The 13,423-nt window shown below is 45.1% G+C and overlaps 1 pseudogene; it reads right to left on the reverse strand.

Moving 5' to 3' along the window:
* Window positions 1-9,940: 9,940 nt before the first annotated feature.
* Window positions 9,941-13,423, reverse strand: part of LOC103751227 — a 6,419-nt pseudogene continuing 2,936 nt past the window's right edge.

A 13,423-nucleotide genomic window follows, 5' to 3' on the forward strand; every position in this document is an offset into this window, starting at 1 on the left:
ACTGAGGTGGAGAGGCATGACCAGGTGGCTTACCTGGGCTTTGCCTCTGGGAGTACTGAGGCTCCTGGTCACCTGTGAAAGGCGAATCTTCATCCAGCTGCACAGTTGAAGGCAGCACTGGAGCAAAGTTGAAAAAGCCCAGGTGAGGGCTGAAGACTCAGTGCACAGGCTGGAGAGGTGGGATGCTCCCCTTAGAGAAGCAGTGGGCCTGTGGTCCCCAGAACAGTCCTGAGTATTCACACCAGAGACACCAGGCCCATCAACCTCTTCCTCACTCAGTCTGATGGCTGTCCTGAAATCATTCCTGGGGAAACACCTATATGCTTTTGACTGTCCTCTTACGTATCGAATGTCCAGCTATTCTAACTCTCCATTGTTGGGAAAACTACATCAAGATTTTCAATTTTTGACTTCAAATCTCCAGTGAGTTCTCAGACTGGTATGCCATTCTACTATGAACCCTAGTGGTATAGTCTCATCTGTTGTTGTGACAAAATTCCCTGACCAAAAGCAACTTAGAGGCAAGTATATTTTACCTCACAGTTCAGGTTACAGCCCATCAGAGCAGAGAAGCAAGGTGGCAGGAACTTGAGGCAGCAAGTCAACACCATAATCCAAGAGCAGAGAGAGATGAAGGCATGCACGCTTAGTGCTTAGCTCTCTCTCTCTCTCTAGTCTTACATAGTCCAGGGCCCCACCCCAGGGAATGGTACTGTTCACTTTCAGACTGGGTCTTCCCACATCAAGTGAGGCAGTCGAGACAATCTTCTCACAGACATACCCACAGGCCAAGCTGATCCAGATAATCCCTCATGGAGACTCCTCCCAGGTGATTCTCGGGGTAGCACCTGCCCTTCCTTCTTCCTTCATCTGCTGACGTGATGGGCGGTCCACCTCTTGTCTCAAAGCCCTCTTTTGTTTTAGTCTCTTTTCCATCCTCAGCCTCTCTAGTGTGTCTTTGCTCAAGCAATTCTCGACTCTCTGCCCTGTGTCACCGACTCCAGCTCTTCTGTAGGGATAACTATTGCCTGTATTAACAAAGGACTCTTCTCTTTCTGCTTTGTGCTCCAGGGCTGCTGCCAGCTGCCCCTCTGATGTCCTTGCATGCCTAGGGGCCTAGGGACAAAGAGCTCTTCATGTCCATCCTTCCCCACCTTTCCTTTGCCTAGTTTCCCACCTCTCCCTCCCATCTGCACTACTCTACACCTCGATGAGCAGAGCAGAGCAGAAGGCTGACGTCACTGGTTCCTGCAAGTTGCATCTCCACCAACCAGCCCATCAGCTAGTCTTCATAAAATTATTTAACTGGATCCCAATTCTTGTCCTTCTGGCTGTTTGACCCTCCCCTCTGTCTCAGTACATCTGGGCTGCTCTGGAAAACTACCCCTGACCCAGGTGACTCATCTACAATGAACACTTACTGCTCACAGTTATGTAGGCTGGGAAGAGCAAGGTTAAGGCATGGTTAGACATGGTGACAGGTCAGATCTGATGAGGACTGGCTTCCTGGTTCCTACACAGTCGGGGGTACCGTCTCACCGTGTCCTGGACAATGTCAAGGAAGAAAGATTTCTTTCTGGCTTCTTTCATCCCTTACATGGGACATCCCCTTCATGAGCTAATCAGTTCCAAAAGGCCCCTCCTTTTGATGCCATCGCCTTGGGGTTAGGAATTCATTAGAGGAGTTTGGGTGGGACAAATGCTCAGGCCACAGCATCTTCCAAGGGGCTTCTTGCCTGAACTCATGCAATGAGGTTTCTCATTTGACTGAGTTCTGCTTTGCTATTTCACAGACAATTCACATCATGATAACCAGGGCAAGGTATGCTAGAAATAGGGTTGGGTGGCATGGGTAAGGTATGCAAATTGTACATGAACACACATAATGGAGACAAACACATGAAAAGTGAACTTTAATCACCTGTGTTCTCATTTTGCTAACCTGCTGACACCAGTTGGCAGAGAGGAGTCTCTTGACACTTTCTCTTGCCCCTTAGCTCATTCTCTCATTCACTCTGGACTGTATCTTGCTGGCTGCAACCTTGCTCCGGTAGCGTGCTTGATTGCCTTTTCCCTGTGTCTGTACACATAGCTGATTTTCTTGTGGTTTAATAAGGGTATGAGCTTGGAAACTACAAATAGGATCAGGTCTCAGCTCTAATGGTGTTGCCTATCTAATTCTGAGCATGTTTATCAATCCCTTGTAGACTTCCTTATCTGCCACCAGTTAAAGATACTCATACCTTGGGGCTTTTAGGCACAAGAGACAATGTGTCCAGTCACAGTGCCATCAGCATGGTCGGGGGGAGGGGTTGCAGGGGTGGGGAACTATTCCCTCCCGTCCTGTGTGGGTTTATACTGTAAAAAGTGGAGGTGTTATTATCATCATTTAAAATGTATTTATTTTACTTTATTTCATGTGTTCTTACGTGCCAGTGTATCTGTGTATGTATTTGTGTTTGTGCATCTGTGTGAGGGTACACATGCATGTGTGTGGAGTCCGCTAGAGATCAGGAGACACCCCCATACACACACGCCACATTTGTAATGTCTATTTTTTATGTGACAGTATTGAGTTGTCAATACTTTAGTGTTTTTAAATTTAGGCTTACTGGGGATGTTATTTGTGATTTTTTTTTTCTTGTAATGCCTTTGACTAACTGAGTCTCAAAGAAGAATATTTATACCATGTTCTCTCCTAATCTACATGTACAGAAATGCAAAGTATAATTATTGTATTAATCTCTAGCCATAGAGGAACTTGTCAGTCATTTTAAAATGTTGATTGCTAGCTTAATTTTACTGTAGGCATAAAAAATTCCATCTGATATTACTAATGCCCACCATGTTTGTGAACTGCCTATTCAAAATAAATAAAATTAATATTTAAAAGGATCTAAGTGTCCCTCAACTGGTGGATAATGAAAATGTGTTACAGCTACACAGTGGACTTCTACTTAGCAGTAAAGAAAGATGAAATCAGGAAACTTGCATGTAAATAGATGGAACTAGAAACTGTTATACTCACCCACCCACGGCTCAGGGACCATTGTGGAAGAGGGGGCAGAAGATTGTAAGAGCTACGGTTGGTACATGAACATAAGGAAACAGAGGCTTTCAGGCCTCTGGAACTTGCTCATATGAACTTGCATCCATGGTGACAGCATGCGCAAGATCCATGCCAACTTAATCAGATAAAAACCCAGCACGGAATGGAGGAAATGGGCAGCAGGCCTCAACCCTAGACTAGGAACTATTGACAACTGATTACTGCTAGGTGAAGAAGAGCAGATCTTCTTTAAGATCTCTAGATAGGCTGACTAGATTCCAGTGGATGAACTCGCACAGACTGATATCTGGGTACAAATGCTTGACCCGATAGGACTTAATGACAGCATGCATGAAATCGGGGTCGGGGGGTGGTTAGGCGGTGGGAATGGATAGGGGATGGGTATAAATTTGATTAATATCTATTGCATGAAATGTACAAAACCTCAATAAAAAAATTTTTAGTGTTTTTGAGATAGGGTGTCCCTGTAGCCCCAGCTGTCCTGGAACTCACTGTGTAGATCAGGCTGGCCTTGAACTCACAGAGATCTGCCTGCCTCTGCCTCCTGAGTGCTGGGATTATAGGCATGCACCACCACACCCAGCTCAATAAAAAATTTTTAAGAAAGATTTAACCCAGCTGGGCATGTTAGTGACCTGGCTAAGGGGCCACTTCTAGGAAGCCAGGTTCACCCTAATACAATGTACTTTTCCTTTGCAGAATTCCCAACCCCAACCCACACCTTCTAAACCTCCCCAAACAGAGCCACCAACTGGAGACCAGTTGTTCAAACACCTGAGCCTATGGAAGGCATTTCTCATTCAAACCAATGCACCATATCTGGCACTAATTAAAATACAGTTTTCCTAGCCAGTTGTAGTGGCACAGATCCCAACTCAAGCATGGGTCCATCAATGTGTGGATATAGAAAGCCATAGATCTTTGTCTAGAGCTATGACATGACAGACATGAGGAAAGAATCTCCTAAGGTGCTGGCATTGGAAGAATCATTTATTATGGTGCCATCATTATAAAAAAAAAATCTGTATTTCTCTAGCTTTATGGAAGCGGTAGCTATAAGCAGGGCTTTTCCAGGATGGTACAGTGGGAAAAGAATTGCAATTAGAACATTAACGGTAGGCTCTAGTGCCTAAGGGACAAGGTGAGGCAGGGAGATGGATCTGCAAATGAAGGTGAGGTCTAGGTCATCTTGTGACCCCCGAGGTACATCACACAGAATGGAGGTTTGAGTTTTCATGAAAAGAACTACTTGAGAATTTATAAGGCAGGAACAACTGGAGAGAAATCAGGTTAGAATGCCAGGGCCTCAGAGAACTCTCAAGGGAAAACTCCGGGAGGAGAACGTATTTCGGGGATGTGAGCTGGGCCAAGCACCCCAGCAAGAACTGGTCACATCTGACTGGCAAGGACCTGCAGACCACTCTACACAGTCATTTCTTTCCAGGAAGAGGGTGCTGGTGGTTCTGGGTACAAACAGAAGTGACCAGAATCCAGAGAAAAAGCTGCAGCACGGATGACGCTTACCTACCACGTGCTTCTGGGAGTCCAGAGTGCCACACTCTGCTCTCGGCCGCTTGTCTTCTTTTCCTCTCTCTGTCCGCTCACCTGTTCTTTCCCCTTTGATTTTAAAGTTTTCAGATTCCGGTTTCAATTTCTCCCACACCCACTAGATGGCACTAAAACATGGACTGCTGCCCAAGCCTGTGCGGGTTAGTTGTAATCATGGACTTGACACAAACTAGAATCACCTGGAAGTCTTAGTGAGGCATGGTCTAGATCGGGTTGGGCCTTGCGGAAGTGTCTCCATTACGCTAATTGATGAGGAAAAGCCGTCCTGACAGCGGGCAGTACGGTTCCCTGGTTTGGGACCGGGGACTGAGAGAGCCGGGGTAGCGCACTAAGCGGCCATGCTTCCTTCACTCTGCTCCTGATGCAGTTGTGCTGGGATTGATTGCTTCAGGTTTCTGCATCCACAGACTGTAGCCTGGAACTGTGCATTAGAGTAAGCCCTTTCTCTCCCAAGTTGCCTTTTGTCGGGGTATTTTACCACAGCAACAGAAATGAAGTTAGAACAGGCCAGAATGTGGCAATGAGTTTTCATAAAAATGTGTGTCTGCATGAAATAGGAATTACCTGATTAGAAAGCAGAAGATATTTATTATACATCCTGGGAACATCAGGAGTCAAGGGGAGAAACTAAAACAGCCACAGTCTCTACGCTGCATCCACAGCTCACCTCTTTTCAGTGCAACTCATCTTAAATCCCTGTACAGATCTTTTCATGTTTAATTAGAATCGTACTCCAAACAGTCTCTAGTGTTCTGATTTATTTAATGTTATGAATATTTTCCTATACATTTTTAATTTTCACTTTTCTTTTTCATTGGCACATGACTGTATTTATGGAGCACAGTGTGGTAACTTGAGACATGCTAGGGTGTGCAGGGTGGTTAGCATTTCCATCTTATCAGTCAGCCAACACTGCTTTGTGCTGGAAAATCTTCAAAGTCCTCTCCCCAATTTCTTTATAAAATGTATACTAAATTGTATACAATTATCTAAATTTGCGTGATAATGATAATGGCTGTATATTACATCTGCATCTGTGGCCCTACCCATAGGTATAACAAAGAGGATTTCAAACAAATCAAAGTCAGAAGTCTGCATATGGCTCACACCTCTCTGGTCCTTTGTAGGATTTTATCCTGGGCTCAAAAGGGAAGAGCATTTTTAAAGCACTTGGCCACTGCACAGCTGTTTTCAAAGTGGATGTGTTGGCCCCAGCCACTGAGGAGGCTCCTCTTCCTAGCCATGCCAAATGGAGACTGGGGCTGTTGCTCATGTTAAAGAGGTATTATGCCCTGATTTTACTGCCAAATTGTAAAGCTCAAACAGATCAGTCAGGTTTCTGGGTGGAGGCTGAGGTCCACAGCCAGGCTGGTTCTTTCTGATCCTGAAACAACCCAAGGGAAAAAAAAATTTTTTTTTAGTGTGATGGTCGGCAGGTGGTGCTCCTAGAATTAAAATACAAGTAAACGAGCTGAGGTCTCTTCTGTTGCCAGGCTTTCTGTGCATGCAGTCACTGATTTGGATGCAAGGTCTCTATATGAGGCTTATAAATCTCAAATTCTCAGAGTAAGAAAACACAAAGCTCAGGGGTCTGCCAGGAATCCAGGTAGTTTAGAAAGACAACTTGTTCAAGGTTCAACTCTTAGCTCTGTTCGTGTTCACTGGTTTCCTAAAGAATCTCAACAAATCCCAGGTCAAGTAAATCCTGTTAGAGGGTGGCATTCACTTTCTTTTTTAGTTTCATGAAATTAAGTTTGTTGCAAGCATTTGTACTGATTCAAGTGGATGTGAATACCTCAGAGAGAACTCACACTCCAGGGACCTGAGTAACTGACAACTGCAGCTAAACATCATAAGGATGTATGGGCATCCTGTGTTCCTTTATTATAGCGCCAGAGAGTCATGAAGGCGTGGCCAGGACCTCCAGAGGTGTCACACTGGCTCTGGGGTATTTTCCTACCTGAAGATGAGCTTCTTGAGCCATAGGGTGTCGGGCCCTTTGCACCATGCTGGCTCAGCTCCGTGTGTTCCCTACTCGTGACAGGACTTGCTATATATTCTGCTAATGTGCGAAGATGTTGGTTATAAGGAGGTCTTTTTTAATTTCATTTTTTACTGAGCTTTTGTAACTTCATGCAACAGTTCTTAAATTTAGACCCCCTTCCCCCATCCATACATCCCCCATCTCCTCATCAGACCTCATGTATTCCGCCATACATGTTAAGTCCTATCCAGTCAAACATTTGTACCCAGTTGTCCTTCAGTGTAAATCTGTTCACTGGAGTCTAGTCAGCCCACCTAGAGATCGTATGTAAGGCATACTCTCCCTTACCTAGCATCAATCAGTCTCCAACAGTTCTCAGTCTAGTGCTTCCTGCCACCTATTTGTCTCCTCCCCTCTGGGCTCTTGTTTAATTGAGGTGGCGTGGGTCCTGTGATCAATGCCACCACTGCCACAAGTTCACTTGTGCAAGCTTCCAGTGGCCCAAAAGCCTCTGCTTCCCTGTGTTCATGAACTAGCCCTGGCTCTTACAACCTTTCAGCCTCCTCTATCACAGTGGTCCCCGAGTCATGTGTGGGTGAGATTCAATATAGGAGTCCTATCCAGGGACACACATTCTTCAGTCTCCTATTCTTCAAAACTTGACCAGTTGTGACCTTCTGTGTACATCACACTCTTTTGTATAAGGAAGTGTTACTGGTGAGGGTTGAGGGATGTATTAGTTTTCTCTCTGCCCCTTGTTCCACTATGTTCCATGAGCATTAGTTGTAGAGGTTCAGCTCTAGATGTGTCACCTAGTACTGGGCATCTCTCAGACATATTTTCTGTGTGTGACCACTTGTAGAACTCTGTAATATCTTCCATCTGTTGCAAAAAGAAGCTTCTTTGATGAGTGGTGTATGCTATGCTTGTCTGTAAATATAAGAATCGATATTTAGCATATTGTAAGAAATTTCATTTGTCTAAAGCTATGATTCAACTCTACTCTTTTTCCTCCCATCCAGACTCCCTCCTCACTTCCCAGTCCCAGCGCCCCCATTATCCCCATCCTCCCCCCTCATACCACCTGCTGCCCACCTTTCCCCATCTCCTCCCCCCAACCATGACCCCTTGCATATCCCTCCCTCCTCTCGTCCCTGCCCAATACTCCCACTTTCCCCACTTCTCCCCGGTAAAATCTGTCCCCTACCATCCCCCCTTCAGGTTCCTTCTTTTGCGTTGCCTCCATGTATCCTTTCAATTTTCCTGGCTCCTGGTGTTACATTGGAATTTATATACTCACATATAAGGGATTGGTGCTGCAACCCACAAATGAGGGAGCATATACCTAGCTTGCTTTTCTGCATTTGTGTTACCTGTACATAGATGTACAGGTATCTCTACAGTATGATGAGCCCTTTGGGAATATGCCAAGGAGTGGTGTCACTGGGTCATGTGGTAGGTTCATCTTTAGTTTTTTGAGGGTTCTCCCCCACTGCTTTCCATAGTGGTTGTACCAGTTTGCATTCCCACCAGCAATAAATGAGCATTTCGCTTTCTCCAGAATATGGAATCTTTTGCTCCCTTGATCTTAGACAGTCTGATAGGGTTTTTCCGCCCCCCCCCTGGCTTTTTTGCCCTCTGAATCTTTATTTCTAATCTTAAACACTTTCTATTTACCTATATTCAACAGTTTTTGAGAAAAAAGAAACAAGGATAACTATGAACAGTAGGATACTGTCTCAAATACCATTGGTGATTATTTTGAAACACCCACATCTTTGATTAACAAGAATTCTGTGTTAGGGACAACACCGGCAGTTCTAAGTCTGTCTATGCACACTTAGACTTATTGGCAAAGCCAGTATGTTTTCCTAGAAGAAACAACGAAGGACCTGAGAAGCAGCAGAGCCCAGAAACTTGCCCCACTCACCCCACTTTCCTGAGGGCATTTGCTGACTCTATGGGGCCCACTTTCAGGCCCTTATCCATAAACTATGCTGTAATTAGCACAAATGGCTTTCTTGGTCATTTGCCTCAACACAGGATAGATGGTAAGCGGGGGGAAAAGGCCCAGTGCAGATTTTATACCAGGTAAGTAGGACAGTAAGGAGAGTGTGAATGAGGAGGAGCTTGCATTTCCTGTGCCCGGGGCAGTAAAAAAAATATGGTATTCATTTGTTTATGTCATTTATGTCACTGTGATAAAATACCTTGGCAAAAAAAAAAAAAAAGCAGGGGTGTGAATGAGGAGGAGCTTGCATTTCCTGTGCCCGGGGCAATAAAAAAAATATGGTATTCATTTGTTTGTCGGGAGCCGCCCCGCCATTACAAGATGGCGCCGGTTTCCTGCTTCCTAGTCACATCCACAGTCAGGAGCAGAAAAAGAGAATTGAATGCATGCACACTGCTCGTGTGCTGTGCTCAGCTCCATTTCTCCACTCATACAGTTCAAGAGCCCTGCCTAGGGAATGGTGTGGCCACAGTGGACTGGGTTTCCCCACATCAGTTAATGAAGACAACCCCCCACAGACATGCTTGCCAACCCAATGTAGACAACCCCTCATTGGTCTTTTCAGGTTATTCTACTTTGTGTCAAGCTGACAGTTAAAAGCTAACTATTAGATATTATATGCAACTACTCTATTGCTGCTCTGACAAAGGACGACAAAGTTCATGGTATAAAACACCAAGGATTTATCCATTTACAGTGGCTGAGGTCAGATGCCAGGCTATGCTGGCTCCAGGCCCTGGAGGCTCTATTGGACAGTTGCCCTGTTCTGCTAGCTCTAAGAGTTCCTTGGTTGGTGGGTTTTAGCTCTAGCCTTTTGCTCCATTTTCACAAGGCCTATTTGCTGCCTGTGTCTTTTCCTGTTCTGTTTGTTCTAAAGACACTGTCCTTGGACTTAGGGACTGCTTATTATCCAGATGATTTTAGCTTGACATCCTCCAAATACTAAAAGATTACTTTCACAGTTACCAGACATTGGGGTGACAATCAGGTATCTTTCTGAAGGATACCACTCAACTATTAACATACTAGGAATGTACAAGGCTTATTTTTTTGTTAAAATATCAAGACACCAGGATTTATTGAATAAAAATTCAAGTTGTCACTAAAACATACATATAAAAATGCTTGACACAAGACAAAGATGAATGAATAATGAATAGTGGACCCTGCTACCTGTCCTACATAGACCACACTTCCTATGACCACTATCTGTTTGAGAATCTTTCTGTGCAGGAGGTCTTGTTCATATATATATAATTAAAACCATTCTCCTTCATACACTCTTACGAGACATTATTTTTTCCTATCCACATCCTCTGATGTTTCACAGTTAGAATTTTTATTCTGATCTCTGCTCATGAATGAAGAAAATCATCATTCTAAGAAACTACATAGCAGTTTTTAAGAATGTATCATCATCTACTTTGACAAAGAGAAAGAGAGATCAACAAGTGAGACACGTCCAGGGGCCAAGTTAGAAAATCATTCATTAGTTGTGGAATGCCAAATCCTAGGATTCTGCATGACTGCCAAGTATTCTCCTTCAGCCTAAGCTCATGTTTTCCAAAACATTCGTATTCTTCTAGTGTTTCTTTCTAAGTGTATTTTACAGAAAGTGACGTTAAAAATATTGTAGAATCTGCATATTTCTAAACATAAGCATAACCTTTATAAACTATCTGAATTTTCTAGCCTTTGTTAACTAACACTTTGCTATATCAAGTAAGAGTTCTTTTACTAGATTTTATCTGCTCTAGATTTTTTTTCTGTTTTAGTTATTTCATGTTTTTAAAAAAAGTATATATGAGTCAGTGGTAGGGAGTGGGGAAGTGTAGTGGAGGAGGCAAAGGACAGAGACAGGGCAAAATGAACAATTCTCTCTCAGGTCCACTAAATGTCCAAATAGAGTGGCTTAGGTGTGGGTGAGTGGTAGGTCTTGTGGGGAGGTTCAGGGCCACTGGAACATTGGCAGGTGCTGATGGCATCACTCATCCCCTGTTGAAGAAGCAGGAGGTGGATTTCTTGAAACGATGGACGGTGCCCGGTTTCTTTACTCCAGCAGCTAAGCATCAGCTTATACACAGAGTCAGGACAAATAGCTGGTTGGGGAAGGTATGTCTGCCTCCCTTGTTCTCAGAAGAACTCTCCAGTCTTCTCAATAACCTGCTCATCTGAGAGCTGGGAATAGGGCTGTTCCTGGCAAAAGGTATAAGTCTCCCACAGAGTCACCCCGAAGGCCCATACATCACTTGCTGTGCTGAATTTGCCCAGCAGGATGCTCTCCCAGGACATCCAGCGAATAGGCAGCACTGCCTGGCCCTGGATCTGGTAGTAGTCACCACTGTACAGGATTCTGCTTATCCCAAAATCAGCTATCTTGATGGTGCAATTCTCACCCACTAAGCAGTTTCGTGTGGCCAGATCTCAGTGGACAAAGTTAAAAGAAAGGTACTTCATACCAGAGGCAATCTGAGTAGCCATAAACTTCAGGTTGGCATAACTGACTATGAGTCCGTTGCTAGAGCAAGAATTTGGAGGCTCATGGTGGGATAGAAACTGATTGAGATCTTCATTCTCCATATATTCCATGATCATGCAGAGAAGGTCATCAGTGATATACACAGCCAAGAGATGGATGATGTTTGGGTCCTTGAGCCGGGACGTGATCTTTATCTCCCTAAGAAAATCATTCCTGGATTCTTGTTGGCATCTACTCAGAGCATTTTTATGGCCACCACAACAGGCTGGTTGGCACTGATATCTAGGGCAAAATTTTGTCTTTTGAATTTTTCCATTCCCTCCACTTCACAGAGATGACCTTCCCCAAACTGGCTTCTCCCAGCTTCTCCTTGAAAGTCAAGAGTTTCCTGGGGAACTCTTACACAGCCATGTCTTTTCCTGAGAGCAAGTCCATGGTGACAGCAGGCACTGAGTAGGTGTTGCCACCTGTCAGTCCCTGGAGATTCGCTACATCTGCCTCTGCATAGTGGAGCACCCCTTCAAGTCCAATGGGCGGGGCTGGCTTCACAATACTACTGCAGCCTGATTCCTCCTCCCCTGGAGCAAATTCTGGGACCTTTAGTATCAGTCTGGGTGGCTCCTTGCGGGAGGCTCTCCCTCTCTTCGCAGGTCGTTGGTCACTGGCCCATGAGGGCAGGGAGAGCAGAAGGAGCGAACGGGGTCAGGACGGCCAGTGAGCGCTGACGGAAGACAGCCCTTCCGGGGAGACTGGTCGCAGGCACAGTGAAACAGCAGTGATACAGCTCCGGACAGTGAAACAGCTCCATTTATTAGTGGGAGAACTAGGGAATTTATAGTGTGGAGGCAGTAGCAAAAGCTTCAGTTGATAGGTGCTCATAGTATGCTTTATTTACATGTGGCAGTGGGCTCCTATCTTCCAGACTATCAGGCAATGCCTGATTATCATATAGAAAAAACCTGGGGGTAGTTTTTACTCCAGGTAACTATGCCAAAGGCCATGTTTTTAGATAAGGTCAGGCATCTGTGCTTGGTGGCACTTTCCAGGTGAGCCAGGAAGAGAGCAGGAGGCCCCCTGCTGAAAAGGGGAGTCCTTCCATTTGGTGCCGAGCCCCTCAGGGCTATCCGGACATGGAGAACTACAACCCTAACAGCAGGGTTCCCCAACAGCTCCTGGTAGTCAGGGTGAAGGGGAAGGTATGATCATAAGTGGAGTTGGACTCCTGTTCACTTGGTGTTAGTCTATTATGTACTTGATGTCCCAACTGGCCACACCCGAAGCGGCTCCCCAAAGGCCCCACCGCCCGTCCTTTTGACTCTTTTGTTTGTTGAAAAAAATACCTCCTGAATAGGCTTTCCCTGCAATGCCACAGCCATGGCTACTCCTTGGATGTAAGATGGCCCAATATCAGAGCATAATCTTATACAGTCTAATAAATCACCTTTCTTTCTAAATGGCCTAATAGCAGCTTGACAGGGTCCATTAGCATTCTCAAATGCAAGCTGTTTCACTAAAAGTAAACCTGCTTCACTATCCCCTAGCAAGCAACCGGCAGTTTGCAGTAGTCAAGCCACGAAATCCTGATGTGGCTCATCCGGACCTTGCCTGATCTCAGACAAATCCTCAGTCTGCCTACCACTAAACAGCAGTTTATACCAGGCTCTTTGGGCTGCAGCATTGATCTGCGCATAGGCCACAACATCGTACTGCAAATGCTGAGCAGTATCCCTATATTGTCCTTCACCAGCTAACATATCAAAATCTATGGGAATATTCTGCACTCTATTAGTATTCGCTGTCACCTGGCACTGTTCCTCATACTCAGATTGCCACAACAGATAATCTCCCCCTGAAAGGCAAGCATGTGCCATGTGTTTCCAATCTCCAGGAGGAAGCACATCCATGGACAGGGATTCTAACAAAGGCTGAGTAAAAGGGGCAGTGGGACCATACTGAGCACAAGCAGTCTTTAGTTCCTTAAGCTGCTTAAAAGGCACAGGTGCATGAGACCGCACCCTGTTGCCCTGCTGATCAACTTGCTCAGAAACTGGGAAGACCTGAAATATATGCACTGACTCTCCTTGCTCTACCGTGGCCCCAATGGCCTGTTGCAGTGACGATTGCATGGTTCTAAATGGGTACCAGATTCCTGCCGAAGGCTCCTGAGCCATGGCAATCATGGGAGGTGCAACAGCCTTCGGTGACCTCAGAGGAGGCTCTCCTAACTCTTTTCTCTTTGTTCTTTAACATTTCCTTCTTCACAGCATCTAACTCTGCCCTTAATTGCTTAATTTCCCAGTGATCGGGCAA

The sequence above is a fragment of the Nannospalax galili genome, unplaced genomic scaffold, assembly GCF_000622305.1.
Source record: "Nannospalax galili isolate Female #2095 unplaced genomic scaffold, S.galili_v1.0 scaffold367, whole genome shotgun sequence".
In the NCBI taxonomy this organism is placed as follows: Eukaryota; Metazoa; Chordata; class Mammalia; order Rodentia; family Spalacidae; genus Nannospalax; species Nannospalax galili.